The sequence below is a fragment of the Caretta caretta genome, chromosome 2 (genome assembly GCF_965140235.1).
Source record: "Caretta caretta isolate rCarCar2 chromosome 2, rCarCar1.hap1, whole genome shotgun sequence".
Taxonomy (NCBI): domain Eukaryota; kingdom Metazoa; phylum Chordata; order Testudines; family Cheloniidae; genus Caretta; species Caretta caretta.
Window position 1 is genome coordinate 222,998,161 of NC_134207.1, and position 18,775 is coordinate 223,016,935.

General features: G+C 42.4%; 1 long non-coding RNA gene across 1 annotated transcript in view; it reads left to right on the forward strand.

Moving 5' to 3' along the window:
* Positions 1-1,307: 1,307 nt before the first annotated feature.
* The window catches only part of LOC125631440 (uncharacterized), a 40,964-nt gene continuing 23,496 nt past the window's right edge, over positions 1,308-18,775 (forward strand). Inside the window, exons 1-2 of the long non-coding RNA XR_007354946.2 lie at positions 1,308-1,605; positions 12,084-12,207. This is a non-coding gene — a long non-coding RNA (uncharacterized LOC125631440). The remainder of the gene's footprint in view (positions 1,606-12,083; positions 12,208-18,775) is intronic.

The following is an 18,775-nucleotide window of genomic DNA, read 5'->3' on the forward strand; positions in this document are numbered from 1 at the left end:
GGAAGGCCTATAGAGGTGTGTTAACCAGGAGGTCAGATTCGATTATCACAATGGTCCCTTCTAGCTTTATGAGCTACGAGACAGCAAGAGAAATAGCCAAACTATCCCTAAAACATTTTGTGGCATTACATTTGCCTAGATTATTGTAGTCTCAACGGACATTACAGAACCCAGCACTCCTAGTACAAAGATCTGAAATACTCCTCTTGGACTTCACAAAAGTGTGACATAGATTCTGCAGCACTTTGGTGAAGGAATCCCAGAACCTATGAAGTTTGAAAATGAGAAGTGGACTCAGGACACAACTAACAATTCTGGACCCCCTGGCAAGGTTGTGACAGGCTTTTCTCATATGGGTGGGGAATTGCAGGGAAATGGAAAGGGCTACTTGAAGAGGACTATGTGAATTGGAAAAAGAGAGAAGAAACTCATACCTCTAAACTGGGTTCTCTTTCTTGTCCTCTCTGTTGCAGGTCATGTGCACCCATGTGTGGCACTGGGCGGAAGCAACAGAAGCTCCCTAGAAGTGGGGGTCCACACCCTCCGCTCTGCCCCAAGGCCTGCCCCTGCTTGGCCTCCTTCCCAAGGCCCCGCCCCTAAGCCTGCTCCATCCCCTCCCCCAAGGCCCCCCGCCTCTAGCACCTCTTCGCTAGAGCCCTGCACGGATACAAAATTTATCTCCATGGATATAAGTCAGTATCTTCTGAGCCGCAGGGCTCTACCGGGAACCCCAGTGGGAAAAGCAGCAGCATTTCAGGCTGCTGCTTCCAGGAGCCAGCATCCCCCGCTGGCAGCTCCTCTGGCATGGCTGTACTGCCCCCAGCCCCACCCGCTGGGAGAGCTGCCAGTGAGCCTGGTGCCCACCCTAGTGGCTGGGGCCTGGGGCAGTACAGCCACGTTGGAGGAGCTGCCGGTCCAGGGGCGGGGGCACTGACTCCTGGGAGCGGTGGCCCGACATGCTGCTGCTTTCACCACTGCGGTTCCTGGTAGAGCCCTGCAGCTCCGCGGATACCGATTTATATCCACACAGGGCTCTGCTGTTCGCCCCCTTTCCCAAAGCCCCCCCTCAACCTACCCCTCTCTGCCCCTTCTCCTCAGGGTGGCTCCCCGCCGCTCACGCCTCTTCATGCCTTCCCCTGAGGTCCCTTCTGCCCGCCGGGGATGGAGAGGTGCGAGCAGTAGGAGGGGACTTTGGGGGGAGGGGAGGAGTGGGGATGGGAAGAGGGGGTGCGAGGTTGGGACCTCGGGGGAAAAGGCAGAGGAGGGGTGGGAAGGGAAGCAGTGTGGACAGAGCCACGGCCCGAGTGCCCTTTCAGCGGCAGCATTCTAAAGGCGGCCGGCCGGCATGCCTCCAAAGGGAAGTGCACCACATCCTGTTTGGGGAGGCTCAGTCTTCCCTGGCCTATTACACCCACCGCCCATGCTTGCACCATAGATTGCACCCAGACTGCCTTCCAACTGCAAAGTCATATTTTATATGCTAACGGGGGTTCTGAGCCATTCCTTCAATCACAGATATTGCACAATATCACAGATATCCAACAGAAGTGACTGACAGATACATTTAAGGTATATCTTGTGGATTCCCAATTTTTCTCGACTTTTGTAAGTATTTTTATCAGTTAATACTTCTCTGAAGGGAAAGGGTTGATTTGTATAGGCCTTCTGGAAGAAGTGTGTTTTAAGGAGGAGGATATTAGTAAAAAAAAAAACCCTGTAAGTGTTAATTTGTATAGCAAACTTCCACTACAGTATGGTGGAGAAAAATTAGAATTACTGTGAAAGCTCTGGGAGCTTGGTTCTCATGTGAACCTCTCAGTGTCGTTAGATGGCACCAGAGAGTAATTTTGATTTCAAGGAGTTTAAGGTCAGATGGGAACAGTACGATCGTCTGATGTCCTGCATAACACAGGATATAGATTTTCAACTAGCAATTCCTATGTCAATCCCAAAAATGGAACTTGAATGAGGACATTTTGCTTTATCCTAAGGAAAAAAATGTAACTCTTGTAATACTGCATAGTTACTTTGTTTTATATGATAATTGATAACTGAAGATAGCTTGGGTTTTAGTTCTTAATCTCTCTGTTTAACAATTTGTACAATTTAAACATATCTAATCTGAAAGTTGTTTTCTGTGTCACTTGAGACTTTTAACAAAAAGATCTGGGTTCTTTACTCAATAAGAGGCCAGTCATGCATGGAATATAGGATATCAATTTCTTCTCCACTATCTGAGAACACCGCCCCACTGCAGTGTCATTTTCAGAAAGAAGGGTTTGGCTTTTGCAAATGCTGATATTCTTGTGTTCCTGAACTTTTGCTTTCATGTCACTTGCATCATTTCTGCTTTTTACTGTCCTGCCTCCCAGATCAACTGTCACATTCTCCAGCCTGTTCTTTGTCTCTAGCAGCCTAGTTTCTACTGACTGCATAGAGGATTGCAGCATATCCATTTTTTAATCTAATTCCTCCAAGTGCCACTGCATGGAATGTCCTCAATTCTGACTGGCCTTTTAATGGCATCTGCTCTGTGTTTTCCACTGAGAGACCTGAGAAGCTGCAAACTATGAGATTAAGCAGGACTTTTTGCCTGTTTTATGATATTATGCTTTGGGCATTTTTCTGCTACTATGTGCTCACCTACTATCTCTCACTACATGAGTCACACTGGAGACACAGAGCTTCACAATGATGTGTCTTCTTTTCTCAGTGTTGAATTCTTTCCCGGTTATATGTTTTATAACTGTAGAAGCTTAATGAATTTAAGCTTTCACAGTAGAGCTATTGTCCAGGTTCCTTCCCCACTCTGAACTCTAGGGTACAAATGTGGGGACCTGCATGAAAGACCCCTTAAGCTTATTCTTACCAGCTTAGGTTAAAACTTCCCCAAGGTACAAACTTTTACCTTTTGTCCTCGGACCTTATGCTGCCACCACCAAGCGTGTTAAACAAAGAACAGGGAAACAGCCCACTTGGAGACATCTTCCCCCCAAAATATCCCCCCAAGCCCTACACCCCCTTTCCTGGGGAAGGCTTGATAAAAATCCTCACCAATTTGCATCGGTGAACACAGACCCAAACCCTTGGATCTTAAGAAGAATGAAAAAGCAATCAGGTTCTTAAAAGTGAATTTTAATTAAAGAAAAAGTAAAAGAAAAGCCTCTGTAAAATCAGGAAGGGAAATACCTTACAGAGTTGTCAGATTCAAAACATAGAGAATCCCTCTAGGCAAAACCTTAAGTTACAAAAAGACACAAAAACAGGAATATACATCCCATTCAGCACAACTTATTTTATCAGCCATTTAAACAAAACAGAATCTAACACATATCTAACTAGATTGCTTACTAACTCTTTACAGGAGTTCTGACCTGCATTCCTGCTCTGGTCCCGGCAAAAGCATCACACACACAAACTGAACCTTTGTCCCCTGCCCCTCCGGCTTTGAAAGTAACTTGTCTCCTCATTGGTCATTTCGGTCTGGTGCCAGTGAGGTTACCCTAGCTTCTTAACCCTTTACAGGTGAAAGGGTTTTGCCTCTGGCCAGGAGGGATTTTATAGTTCTGTATACAGAAAGGTGGTTACCCTTCCCTTTATATTTATGACAGTTATATAAGGACAAGATTTTTCATGTCAGGAGAAGCTGAGCTAGTTCAAAATCTCTTTCATTCTAAAACTGACAAAATAAATAAATATATTAAAAATTCAAAACGCTTTATGATCTGATTTTTTTTAAAGAAATGCTTTTTGGGTTAATCAAAAAGGTCATCAAAATTGGAACAATTTTGACTTTTTTGCTTCATCTTATTTTATACCACAACATTTTAAACACTGAAACAAACCTTCCATTCTGAAAATGTTTTGTCTTTATCAAGACACTTTTCACCCCAATTTCTATTTCAAAACACATTTTCATCAATGACATGTTACTGTGAAACATTTCGCTTGTGGTGAATCACCATATTCTGATGGAACACTTTTCCTTTAGACAATTTCCACCCAGCTCTATTTAGAGTATCTCTCTGTCTCATTTTATTCTGCCCTGTAGAGTGGAGACTGGGATGTTTTAAATTCAGATCTTGTTCTGAAGTGACCCGACTGAGTGGTAAGGCAGCCACTATGACTGACTCTTTGGTAATGTAACTTATTGATTTTGTCAGAAGCCTCTGGATGGGAAATCAGAGAGCTGAGAGGAATTATTTCTCCTGGAGTGGTCCTGAGTTCAGCAAGAGAAATCAAAATGTCTTGAGTTAGCCTTTTCATTTGTTCTTGTGAAATTTCCAGAGTCATACACTATTTTTATGTGAAATCCCTATGAGCATCAATGAGCTAAACAAGCACATATTCAGAACTGACTCATTGTAATGAGGTAAAGGGCAATCTTGTTCTGACGAGTTAGTGTTTATGATTGTGAGGAGAAAAAAGCTTGGATCATTTAAGCATCCCGACTAAGGGATGGCAAATACACAGACATGTACAAGTGAGAAATGGCTTGGAGACAAAACTGATATTATCCTCAATGGACTCACGAGGTGATTTGATAATAATTACGGAGCATCGTGGCTTCTATGAGTTCAGGAAAGGACTCCAGGAGAGGTCTTTCTGGGAGGGAAATAGGTTGACAAACAGAGGATACTAAATTCTTGGTCTAATTTACTGAAAGGTCTGAACAAGAGCTGGTCAAAAAAACTTGACTGAAAAATTGTTCATCAAAAATGCAGTTTCATCAAAATCAAACTGTTTCACAGGAACATGTGAATTTCAACGTTGTTTATGGGGAAAAGGCAAAACATTTTGTTTGATCATTATCATTTTGATTAATTTTGTTTCAACTTTTATATTGTTAAAATATTTTATTGTATTATATTAGATATTATATATAGAGAATACATATTTTAATATAACATAAAAGTAAAACTGAAGAGTTCATTTCAGCTATTAAGACCAATTTGGAATGAAACAGAATTTCAGAATGTCAGAAATTTCCCGTGGAACAGAAATTGTGGTTCTTGACACAGATCTAGTTTGTACATGTTTCAAAACAGATTACATCGCAAAAGAAAAACATAGCTTGTAACTCACAGACACAGCACAAACGCTTTCAAAACTCTGGTCAACAGTTCTGTATCCAAATTTGCATTGAGCATGTGTTTCTCCCATAAGCTGATCACTGTTGTGTTCTGTTTGTATGTGTTTATCACCCTCACAACCCCTGTGCATGGTGATTTTCAAAGGGGGAAGATCAGTCATGTAGCAGGGAATTTGAGCGCTCAGTTTAGATGCTTTTAAAAATAACAAATTGGAATGTGGAATGTGCAGAATTTCCCTTTGACACCAGTGGGCTTTGATGTAAGGCTTTGGACTCTACCATTTGGCAGAAAGCTATGCATATTCTAGGTGAGGACCACAGGATAATGTGAAGAACCAATAGAGATTCAGAAAACCTATAAGGTATCTGAAATGCATATATCACTGGGCTAAGTTTGGATAATTCATTACATCTGTCATGAGGAAATATCTCAGAATAGGTGGAGGAGAAATATTGACGAATATGAATATACACTACATAAGGGAACAGTGCAGCATACTTTCACTAAAAATGATACAGTTCAATAAAAATGTAAGGAAGAGGAGTTTCAGGCATTGTGTGTCAACTCGGCAATGCAAAGTTCCCGAGGAGCATGGCACTGTAGGATACAAAATGCATTTCCCTCTACAGCTGGCCAACTCTGCCTCATTGTCCCACCTCCTGTATGCTTCTTCCTCCAAATAGGTATCCATGGGAGACTAGCCCTGAGCAGCATTTGTGCTTTGGAAATATTCAAGTGCTGCAGTTGTGGGCAGTCTCCTCACTCCTTTGTGCCTTGTCCACTATCTGATCCTAACTGTTTTGCCTCCAAATACCATTCTGTATGTTAAGGTGATCGCTTAGGGCAGAGGTTATCACAACAAAATTTTTGGTGGCCTCAGAGTGTGGCCACCAACACTTTCTGGTGGCCGCTTTGATAATATTTCCTAAAATACTTAATTAACTTTAGGAAAAACAAACACATATGCACATACACATATCCAAATCATTGTAATTTATTTATGTAGGATTTTTTTTTGCAGACTCAATAATAAAAATAATGCACAGTTGTCTCTATTCTTTACTGGACCTAAACAGAATAGAAATACAAATAAGGAGCTTTGCACATTCTTGTCTTTTTTCTTGTTGTTTCTTTTGCTTTTTTGGTTGCTTTTTTTTTTAGACTTGCTAAATAGTAAGTCTGTAAAAAGTGATATTAACAAACATACAAATATCACTTTTCACAGCAGACTTACTCGGCCCCAGCAAGCCCTGGATGTGGAGGTGGGTATAGAGGCAGCAGGGGTCAGGGGTGAAGGGACACGGGGAGGCAATGGGGGCCCGGGGTGATGGGGGCTGGTGAGCTCAGTGCCAGAGGCCAGTGAATGAAACCCAAAGCGCTGTGGCTGGAGCCCACCACCCACCACCCCAGGGCTGAAGCCCGACCCCACTGCCCTCAGGAAGATAGGGAACTCACTGGCCTCCTGTTCCTCCAGCTTTTGTGTCTCCAGAGGGAGACAGGGACCAACCACTGCTGGTGACTCTGGGGGAGGGGCTGTTGCTTTGCCCCCCCCCCCCCCCCCCAGTCACTGCCCAGAAGGGTATGGCCATGAGAAAAGCCTTTGGTGGCAGCATTTGAGAAATGCTGGCTTAGGGGCTATGTACACTACTAATTTTCACTGACCTAAATACATTTCCAACATTGAATGAATTCTCAAGGGTAGAATCAACCATCATTTAGAAAAAGTTCTACCTTGCCCATAGAAGTCAACACGGCTGTGTTTTTCTGTACATGTAACCTACACCTGCTCAGTGTGGCACTGTGTCCCCCTCTAGTTGTGGATAGGACAACTAGAGATTGATGAGCCTGCTACAGCCTTGCATAAGACAGGTGTGCTTGTTAGCTCAGACAAAATTGTGTGCCACTGTTGCAACAGTCAGCTCAGCCTGCAAATGACTAGTTTGCATGTGTACTTTAGCTAAAGGTGCAAGGACTTTGTAACCTCCCATCAGTTCTAATTCTGCCATTTTCCCTGGCAACAAATCCTTCTCCCGGATCAGGTCCTTCCTGACCACAGAAATTTCTGCCCCTGTATCTCTCAATCCAAGAAGCATTTTACAATTCAGTTTAACAGCATGCATATGCTCACTGCTTGGTTGTGTAGAAGCAAGCTTTACAAATCCAGTAGAGCTCAAGCATTTAGCTCAAGTGGTCCCTGGTTTAATCCCAGCTGCTGATAGCTGGGGTCTGTTGACATTACATGTGCAAAAAGTAACTGCATGGCCTTTGTTTTATACTGAGAACAAAAAAACAAGAAAAGAACTGTAGCGAGGTGGTGTGGCTCCCTGCCGCCCCGGAGAGGGTCGAGCTCCTCCAGACACCAGAGTGGGCGGAGCCAGGAAGCTCTGAGCCCGCCCCTCAGAGGGACAGGCGGCGACCCGGAAGTAGAAAGGCGCAACCCGGAAAGTATAAAGGCAGGCCCTCAATGCTCACTAGGGGACCAGCTGCTGGGGAGGCCAGACGTAGCTAGCCTAGCCCACGACTGGGAAAACCCTGTGGCCCCAGGTCCACGCCAAGATTGGCCAGACCTGCCCTGCGCCAGCTATCCGGAGGGGGAGGGTTGTCGGACCTGCCGCTTGTCCACTGCCCCGAGGAACCCATGGTGCTGGATCCCCCAGAGAACACCACTGTGATCAAGGTACCAGAAGGAGGGAAGTTAGGAAGTAGCCCGGGGACAGCTGACCCTAGTCTGGCTGTAACTATGCCAGAACCCATGTCAGTGTGTTGCAATCAGGATCTCCACTGACCCAACAGTGGGTCGCTTGCCGCTGCTAGGGCCCTGGGTCGGGATACAGTGGAGTGGGTGGACCTGCATCTCCCCCCCTGCCATCCAATTTGTGGGTGGCAGTCTCCCCCTCTTCCAGGTCCTTGGAGGCCTGGGCTAATTCACACATCCTATGTTGCTCAACCCCTGCCTGAGGACCTGAGCCATTGACTATTTGGTGCCGCCCTGACCCAGGGCCTGGCCTGCTAACATTGGGCTATTTGCTCAGCCCCTGCCTGAGGGCCTGAGCTACTGACTGTTTGGTGCCCTGCCCTGACTCAGGGCCCAGGACTACGGTTCTTGTTGTAGTTACCGCAAGGGCTGCTGAGGGAGACTCCGGTGGTCGGACAAATTCCCCCAAAGTCAACTGTATGTAGCGAGCCAGAGTGACTCCCTGCCACCCCGGAGAGAGTCGAGCCCCAGCCTAGCCCCTTTACAAGAACTAAAAAAATTTCCACAAGAGAGCACACGTTCTCCCTGGCACAGGCTGTACCGGAACAGAGCACAAAATGCCAGCTACGTCAAACAAACAGCAAATTCCTGGAAACATAATGCTGTAGTCCACTGAAAACAAAATCACAATATAGCTTATGACAGGTTTCAGAGTAGCAGCCGTGTTAGTCTGTATTCGCAAAAAGAAAAAGGAGTACTTGTGGCACCTTAGAGACGAACAAATTTATTTGAGCATAAGCTTTCGTGAGCTACAGCTCACTTCATCGGATGCAATCAGTGTATTTTCCACTGAATTCCTGAATTTCCTGCTTCTTACCTTCCTGCTTCTTACCTTCCTGCTATTAAGCTAAGCTTATATATTAATACAGTAAATATTCAAACGACAAGGTCAACATACAGTGTTCATTATTACAGAGCACCTCCATGTCTGCCTCAAGCAACACGTGCCATAAGCACCAGTAAGACCACCACTTTTACTCCAAAAAAACCCAAAACCCAGGAAAAAGGTTTTTAAGAACTGACCTTGCAAAATGCTTCAGGAGATAGAAAGATACATAGTGTGCCTGGGCCCTAGATTTTATTGATCTATTCATGAACTAGAAAAACAAAATTCAGATGCAAGGTCCTTAAAGACCTAGAGACAATGAGAAAAGTCAAGGATCCAAAAGAAAGACAGATGCAAAAGAAGTGCAGATAAAGAGAACACACACATAACCATCTCTCAGCATAACTGCATTTAAAAAACATCTTTAAATAGTTGAGATGGTCTTCTAACTTTTGATTTTTATTTTGTACGTCTGCAATATTGTGAACATGGAATTTTAAAAGCAGGCAAACTAGCTATAGTGAAAGAGCAAAGAAAATGTGAATAATGGAAGTTATGAATAGTTGTCAAACCTCCAATCTCACTAAATATTTAGGGACTGATCTGGATCCCAGTGAAATAAATGGGCGTCTTTCCATGATATTCAGTGGGCATTCAATCAGGCACTTTGAGATAGTTTGGAAATGAAAATCTAAAGCCCGTGTGTGTTTTTTAAAAACTATTTATTTGGGTTAATTCAATCCAGATGGCTGTTTTATTCATAATGTTCTGGTGGGGAATATGTGCTCTTTATTTGTTCTTTCTGTTACTCTGGAGAAAAATGTTTGCTTCGAGTATATGAAAACAACAATCAAAAATCCACCACAGGATTACACAGTGATATTTATAGTTAGCTCCTTTAGTTTAGTGCTTTTAATTCCTTAAGAAAAAGACAAGACCAGACAATGAAAGATCACTGACACTTCCACAGTACATTGCCCCTTGGCATTGATACCGTTTCTTTTTTCTGAGTCTGCTACTTTTCATTTCCGGAGTATTCATCCTCATAATCCCTGTACCATCTTTAAAGTCCTCTGAGAAATAGCCAACGTGCCATTTGCTGTGATTTATAATGTGATTCCATTCTGGTGGCATTGTGTGCACAACAGAGTAAATAGAATAGAAAAGGTTCTTGGTTTTTGCACAATCCATATACAAATTGTGATTCTGTTTAAATTATTTCCTGCTTCAGTTCTTGGATTTATTATTTGACAATTTTCCATTTATAAATCTATGTATTAGTCTTGTGCAGCCTCTAGTTTCCTAGATACTGCCTTCATTGTTCAGTTTTGTAGGGCAAAAAATGCCCACCATCAAGACAACTGATGAACTTAGACTGCTCATTTCTCAAATACCCTTATCTGCAATGAATTTAGTTGACAGCATCACAAACAGAGAATTCAGAATACACTGCACCACAGTAGTTCTCAGACTACGGATCATGGAGAAGAATTTAAGTCAGAGCCATTCCTCCAACCATATGCAACATCAGATTTACTTTCTGCTGATACATCTGTTATCATGAGATTACATCTCAGCCAATTAATAAACAGTTCATTATTTTGCAAACAATAGTTAATAGTTTAGTTAACAGTTAAGCTTTTGGTTAGTTTCTATGTCATTGGTGCAAAATGATTGTAAACGACATGACTTTTAGCTAACACTCTGAGTCAGATTTATATAGAAATTCCAAACAGCAGTTGTGATTGTAATAAAGATATTTGTCATTATTAAGAAGAAACACTCCTGTAAATAATAAAAATTATTTCCCTTTTTCGCATTTTAAATTGGTTTTAATATGTATAATGGTATAAACCCAAAAAGAAAAGGAGTACTTGTGGCACCTTAGAGACTAACCAATTTATTTGAGCATGAGCTTTCGTGAGCTACAGCTCACTTCATCAGTAGTAGCTCACGAAAGCTCATGCTCAAATAAATTGGTTAGTCTCTAAGGTGCCACAAGTACTCCTTTTCTTTTTGCGAATACAGACTAACACGGCTGTTCCTCTGATACCTGGTATAAACCCAGTGGTTTCTAAACTGTGGTTAATGGAGTGACCATTGTGACTGAAAGACTGAGGAATGAACCAGGGACTTCCAGAGCTAAAAAAGCATAAGCTGCTACAGTTTGAACTAATACAGCAATAAAATAAAGCTGAGGGCTGTAACAACTCAGATCATCTGTGGATCAGCACACAGTGGGAACTCACTATGAGTTGCAGGAGCTCTTGCTGGTGGCCCATGAAGAGCTGTTCACCTGGTCCTGTCTCTCTTTGTTTCCAGTTGCTTCTACTGCTGACCAGGCTCTTCACAACACTGAACAACCTGGACACCTATAAATGTAGTGAAAAGCAAAGACAAACCAACTTTGCTGCTAGTAACTAGACATCCCTCGAAGGAGAGGAAGCAGGAACTGGTCTCAGGGTCTGGAGCATCCAGCCTCCAGTAGGAGATGAATGTCCACGGCAGAGTGGAACAAAGAGGCCGGCAATATGTTCAGAAAACAGGAAGGAAGATGATTAGATGAGTGGGCAGTATGAACAGAAGGAAGGGGAACAAGCTGCAGAAATGTACATTGGGAAAGGCAAGGGAGAAGTATGTGCAGTGGGGGAAAACAAAGAAAAGGGATTGTAGGATAGATACAAGAGAGGAGCAGAACAAAGGGGCAAGAAGAACAAAAGAAGAGAATGCAATTTATTTTAAGGACAAGGCAACTTATTGCAGTAACAATAGTTAAATAACCAAATACTTTCCTGATGTTAGTTTTCCATGTGCATAAATTGCCATGGTTGTCAGAGGGATGTATGTGATAACAAACAGGAGTGCCGTGGGATGGCATGACTTGCTTAACCACAAATAGGAGGGAACATTGTCCACAAGACAATCTCTCTATCAGGATGTGGCCCATACCATGTACAAGTTTGACAATGTCCTCCAGTATAAACCCTGTTGCTTTCTTACCAGGTCAGTTTTAGCTCAGTTCTCATTCCCACAATGTATTATTATTTAGACATACAATGAGACTGACCACCTTGCAGTTTAATTGATCTAATCTGCACATTTAATTCTGAAGGAATTATTCATTGTAAATCTACTTCTCTGGGGCTTTTGGGCCAGTCCTTTTATTTTTTGAATATAAAATATGAATATAATTCCAATTTCCTCCTTCCTCAAGCTATTTAAATAGATTATGTACAGTTTTCAGTGCAAATGTGCTGTTACAAGCTGTTCTGAGTTACCAATTTGGAGAGCTAGGTGAATAATCCACAACAAATAATTTATCCTAAGAATATAATCCCTTGTTTTATTCACAAATTGTCTGGCACCAAGTTTCAATTTTCATTTATTAATTATTCCAAATTGTCCACAGAGTAATTTAGGTGAATAATTTTTCATCTAGAGTGAGCAGTTCACTGTAAATTTTCAAGAACTGAAATCTGAACTGTTGGGATTGGACATGCAGATCACATGGTATGCTTCGGTTCTCTGGTTGGGTAAGTGTCAAGTTTCTGCTATGGTCATGCTTAAAAATTCAAAGTGTGCTTTCCCTGCATATTCTCCAATAGTTACTTATTATTAGAGCGGGTTGTGAATTTTTCTGCAACATGATTTTTTTGTCAGAAAATGCTGATTCATTGTAATTGAAACTTTTCATGGAAATGTAGCAATTTTGACCAAGCACTTTCATTGGGAAGCTCTCTTAAGTCCAGGCTGGAATTCATGACCAGAGAGATGTCCCACACCTGTAAAACAGCAGGCAAATGAGGAATCAAGCATAGCAGGGACATAAACCTGGGTCCTCCCACATCCTAGCTGAGTGATCTAAGCACCTGTCACTCAAAGGTGTTTGTGGAGGGAAGGGGTGTTTCTCTCAGAGAATTTTTTCTGCATTGGAACAAAAACAAATTCTGAAATCAAAATTGTTTGTGAAATAGAATTCTTGTTTAGCCCTGCTAAATATGAGCTGTTTTTGTGAACATCCCTTCCAGCAACATTTGTTCCATACAACATTACCAGAAAGCAAACACATAAGTGATGAGAGCACAGAAGCAGCAAATTAATAACAAAAAATTGGCAGAACTGTTGCAGACATTTTTCATCCACTCCACAGCTTTGATTGATGACTCACCCAGCTCTTATGTGCTTTTAGCAGTTTGTCAAGGACATGTTCAAGTTCTGAATTCTCCTCTTATTTACACCTGTGCAAGTCCAAAGAAATTCCACTGGCTTCAGAAGAGTTACTTCATATTTACATCAGTGTAATGGAGTCCAGACTTTGTTCCGTTAGTATCTCTGATGGGTACTACCCTTACATAATAAAAGGACTCTCACAGGCACTCCAAAAACTATGAGGCTATTGGAACCATTAACGAATATGTCTGTGCTTTAAAAATAATTCTTCCCACTTTAGTGCACGTCATTTACAGAATCTGAATGTTTAGAAATCAGCTTAAAAGGTAATACTTGTAAATATGCCCATTCCATAATCAGTAAACTCGAAAAGTTTTCTTTTGCACATCCATCTACTAGGCCAGTAATCTCTTAGGGATCTATACAGATTTTGTACGGTTTGAGCCATGGAGAATTTGCAGACCTCTGAAGATGCAGGTGAATACTTTCTCTGTGATTCCCAGGCTGGGTACTGATTATGGAGCACTTTGAATTTTAGCACTTTTTTCCTTCTTTGCCTCTGTGATACAGGACCCATCTATGTTCTTTACATACATCTGTTTTGCTCTAATGATTAGGGCCCTCCCAAATTCACAGTCCATTTTGGTCAATTTCACAGTCATAGCATTTTAAAAATCGTAAATTCCATGATTTCAGCTATTTAAATTTGAAATTTCATGGTGGTGTAATTGTAGGGGTCCTGACCCAAAAAGGAGTTGTGGGCAGGTCACAAGGTTATTGAGGGGGGGGAGAGGTTGTGGTGCTGCTACCCTTACTTCTGCATTGCTACTGGCGGTGGCACGGCCTTCAGAGCTGGGCAGCTAGAGAGTGGCGGCTGCTGGCCAGGAGCCCAGCTCTGAAGGCAGAGCCGCTGCCAGCAGCAACGCAGGAGTACGAGTGGCATGGTATGCTATTGCCACCCTTACTTCTGCACTGTTGCTGGCAGGGCGCCCTGCCAACAGCCACTGCTCTCTGTCCGCCCAGCTCTGAAGGCAGCACAGAAGAAAGGGTTTCAATACCACAACCCCCCTAAAATAACTTCCTGACCCCCCGCCCCTCCAACTCCCTTTTGGGTCAGAACACCCAATTTGAGAAATACTGGTTGCTGGTTCCCCCCATTCCCCTTTTCCCCGCGTGAAATCTGTATAGTATAGGTTAAAAGCACACAAAAGACCAGATTTCACAGGGGGAGACCAGATTTCGCTGTCCATGACACGTTTTTCATGGCCGTGAATTTGGTAGGGCCCTACTAATGATGCTGACAAGTTTGTAATATGCATGTTCAGACATCTGAATGATGGGCACCTTGAACAGAGTGAAATTTAAAGGGACATGCAACTGAACAGTCTGGCCTGTTCAGAAGCTGGAATCACTAGGACTCTCATGAGGAAGACTGTTCTTATGAGGTTTACAGTCCAGTTTCCTAGAGGTCTGGATTTTTCAGACAAATTTCTGATAACTGAACTTGAACTAAAAAAAAGTTTGAGGTTCACTCATCACTAATAAACACATTTTATTTTTTAATCATTTTTCTTAGTTCTAAGCTTCTTATGTTCTCATGTCATTGTTTTAAGTGTCTGGTCAATTTCTGGTGTTTGCGTAATGAAGGCATGTTGCAAACACCATCTTATACCATTTGGACGTGTTTAAACCACTGTACACATTCTTTCCCTGAATGCTATGAAGATGGGATTCGTCTGGGCCTTTTATTTTGCTTACTTTGAAGGAAAGAAAATTTCCAGAATAGACTCCAAAGGAGCTATTTCTTTTACTGTTTTGTCACCACATAAAGGTTGTTGAATATTCAGTTATATGAAGTATAATATAAATACGATACAGATTTTATTTTCACCTATATGTCTCTCTATGATCTGATACTGATAAATGCATTCATATAACTAAACAGCCATCATTTTAATGGAAGATAGGGGCAGAGGTTTATGGGTTTTGTGATGAGTGATTCTTGCAATTTCTTATAAAGGGACCTCAGTCGTCATCATGTGTTCATAGATGTTCAGTATAAATATTAAAATACTATACAGATTTTTCAGGAGTCCTTATGGAGGCTTCCAAATTATTATTTCACTGCAGCTGGACCAAATAATATATCTGCCAGAAATGTGGCATGCTTCATGTCGGTAATGCTGAATGTTGATGAGATGGATTTTAATAATGAGTAGAAATGAATTTAAGGCAGTAAATAAACAAATTCACAGATGGTGCTGCCAGGCCCTGAGTGAGAGATTTAATCAGCAGAGATAGTAAGCGGCAATAGATTTTTGCAAGCACGAAAAGGACAAAAGTTTGTCACTCTTCATTAGCACAGTTGGAGATGGATCCTCAGATTGTCTCAAAATCCAAACCAAAGGTTTATGTAAAAGAAAGTCTAAGTTTGCAGTGTACTAACCTAAACTTTCATCAGAAGTCATGGCCCTTATTCTCCAAACACTTATGTACATGCCTAATTTTAAACATGTGCGCAGGCCCATTGAAGTCAAAGGCTTATAGTTAAGCACATGTGTGCTTGCAAGATTAGGATTTTTATCTGTTTCCAAAAAGTTTTATGGAAAATAAACTATGAAAGACCTTTGCAAGGTTAAGTGTTCTCCTAATTTGAGGATATCACAGCCAAAAAGCGGTAAATATATTCTCAGCATGAGACACCTTCTACATTTTCCTTTGGTCTCATACAGAAAAATTCTTTAGGCCAAAATTCAGATACAGCGTAACAGTGTGAGACACAGCTGAAGTGAATGAAATTGCCTCTGATTAAAGCAGCTCTGAATTTGGCCTCTAACTTCAAACTTCAGCTCTTTGGGACACCATCTGCAGGTCCCTTGAGAATTTTGGCAGATTTGTAGATTCCTCCAGATCTACAAGAGTTAAAACACATTCCAATTTGCTATCGCCTTTGTTTTTTCAGTCCCAAGCTTTCTCCCATATGTTGACTAATGAAAATAGCTCTAAACAAGATGATCTGTTGGCAATTCTCCTACTGATACAGCCCAATATGATGTTGGCCTTCTTGGCAACAAGGGCACACTGCTGACTCATATCCAGCTTTTCGTCCACTTTAATCTCCAGGTCCTTTTCTGCAGAACTGCTGCTTAGCCAGTTGGTCCACAGCCTGTACCGGTGCATGGGATTCTTCCTTCCTAAGTGCAGGACTCTGCACTTGTCCTTGTTGAACCTCATCAGATTTATTTTGGTCCAATCCCCCAATTTGTCTAGGTCACTCTGGACCCTATCTCTACCCTCCATCGAATCTACCTCTCCCCCAAGCTTAGTGTCATCCACGAACTTGCTGAGGGTGCAATCCATCCCATCATCCAGATGTTGCCGGCACCCAGTGCCAAGAGGCTGAACAACAGCTTGAGTTGGTTCGTTACCCGGTGTGCTACACCCAATAATCACAACGGGGTGGAGAAGCAGAAAAGTTTATTTGCAGCTGCAAAAAGGTACAGGGAGAATAAAATCTCAAATCCTGCACAACAGAGCAGGAAGTTACACAGGCTTTTATACATTTTTTTTTTTAGCATACTTATTTAATAGCAAGCTGCTTCAAGTATTTATATAGCCAGCCAATTTAGTTTTTAGCTAGTTTTTTGATTTTTTGTATTATTTGTTAAACTATACATAAAGCTGCTTTATTTAGCATTGTTTTTTAATATTTTTTTTGTTTGGCTTTGCTTAGTTTTAGGCAGTCTGACTCTGCAACATACTGTTGCAGATTCTTAGCATAACTGCTGTGTGTGCCTCCAGGCGGGGGGGCCAAGGACACTTGGGCCTAGCATGCAGAGCTGCTGTGAGTGCCTCCAGGCAGGAGGAGGGGGGCCAAGGACACTGGGGCCTAGTGCGAGGGGGCTTTATTGACACTCGTGGTCTTTCATCCCCTCGAGTTACCTAGTGGCCATGCCCCAGTGTTCCCAACAACTCCCCCCTTTGAGAATACTTAACAGCCTTGGCTCTGAGTTTTTTTATTTGGGCTATTTATTTTTTTACAATATGATTTTGCATAAGCACTTTGTGATAGCCTGAAGAGAAGGATTTATTAACTTTTGCAAAAGGGCCTTAACACATGATACTGCACAGCATAATACCAGTAATACAAGCAATACAGGAAAAAGAAATTTTAATAGCAGGCTAAATAAACCACCAAGCTAAGACGACAAACCCCAGCCTGAAAACAAGGTTTGCAACCAATCGTTCTCTGGGGCAGTATAGGCAACCTGTGCTCCGGCTTGGGCATGGGCCTTAGCCTGTACCACCTTTTTATAGATTTTATAACTGCTATTATTTATATATACACAACATTGGGGCCCGATGAGGGCACAAACCCCTCCTTGGGATGCCAAGAGATAATTCAAAGCCAGCCTGTTTTGGAGGGAAAACGTCCTGAGCTGCTGTACCTTTTTATTTAATGTTTTTATTGCTGACTTTAAATTACTAATTGAGTTTTTTAACTTTAAGGCCACTTTCTTAAGTACCATCTGCAGCCTTATAGTATAGCGGCCTATGCATGCCATGGCTGGCCCAGTAAACAGTGGCGCTATTTCCAGGACAGAGCACCCTACCAGCTTCTCGGTTGTGAGGGGATTCTTTATATTGCCTTTTAATGCCTTAGTCAGTCGCCGCAGGGTCTTTTTTTGTGACTTAACAGAGGTGTCTCGGGCATTTCTAATTTTTTTTTTGGGCAGTGTGGCAGTTATGGAAAGATGAGGAACTCCATGAGCTATATAACAGCTACCTGTCCAGTTGGCTGGCAGCATTTTGTAAGCCTTTCGGCCACATACAAAATAGTGACCCTGTAGGGCCCAGTAAGGACTATTTCTTAAGGGGATTCCTGGGATATTTAGGGCTGCTTTGGCTGTTTTTTTTTAAATAATTTATATGCCCCAAAGGGGGCATCCCATTTTTTTGATTGGGTACAAGTGGGGGCATTTTTAATTGTGCCGTTTAAATTACACTTGCCATAGGGACCACTACAAACCCACCATTGGCTTGCTACATTGGAGATATTAACTGGACGGCAAGTTACATTTTCAAACCCCTTTTTTGTGGTAAGATTATTTGTAAGTGTTTTTTTAAAAGGGGAGGAACCACTACACCCACACTGTTGGCCTCCCCTGTTGGTTTTTATTTAATACCCATTAGCCCACTGTGTAATAACACAGGAGCTCTTTCCCACAGGATGCCCATAGGGATCAGATTGGTTTCGGGTAAAACATAACACTCCCTCAGTGAGTACTGCAACTGAATACTCCTGGTCCTGATAGGTGGCTTGCTGTAAAGAGGTCTTGTTTCAGAACGGTGAGTTCGTTCTTTCCTGCTCTTTGGTGGTGGCTAATTCTGCTAGGGTCAAGGGCAGCATGTCAAGGGGCATTCCCGTCTTGGGGGATAGTGGAGTTGGAGCACATACCCAGCAATCAGTCTGGTTTGTTAAAGTAGCAACATGGTGCGCAAGCAAAACAAAGGAGTTATGCTCCCGATATGCACAGTTTGGAAATACCAATACAAAGAATAACAATGTTACCCAATTAATTATTACCAAAGTTTTTTTAACCCAAGGTTTTTAATACCTGGGTGGGCCCATTTTAGCATTAAGGTGCCCGCTATTTGTGTCTTTTAAACAGTAGCTTTAGCCCGAGATCGTCACTAGATGAGGAGTCAGCAGGTTGGACGGTCCACTGTTCTGCTGACGAGGGGGCAGGTACTGCCTTCAGACGAGAGTGATGGATCCAGTTCTTGTGGCCCTCGATCTTTGCCGCTGTATGGGAGGTCAGCAGGACGGTATAGGGTCCTTTCCACTTTTCCTGGAGAGGCTCGTCTTTCCAGGTGCGAACAAGCACAGAGTCACCGGGCTGTAAGGAGTGAATAGGAGAATCCAAGGGG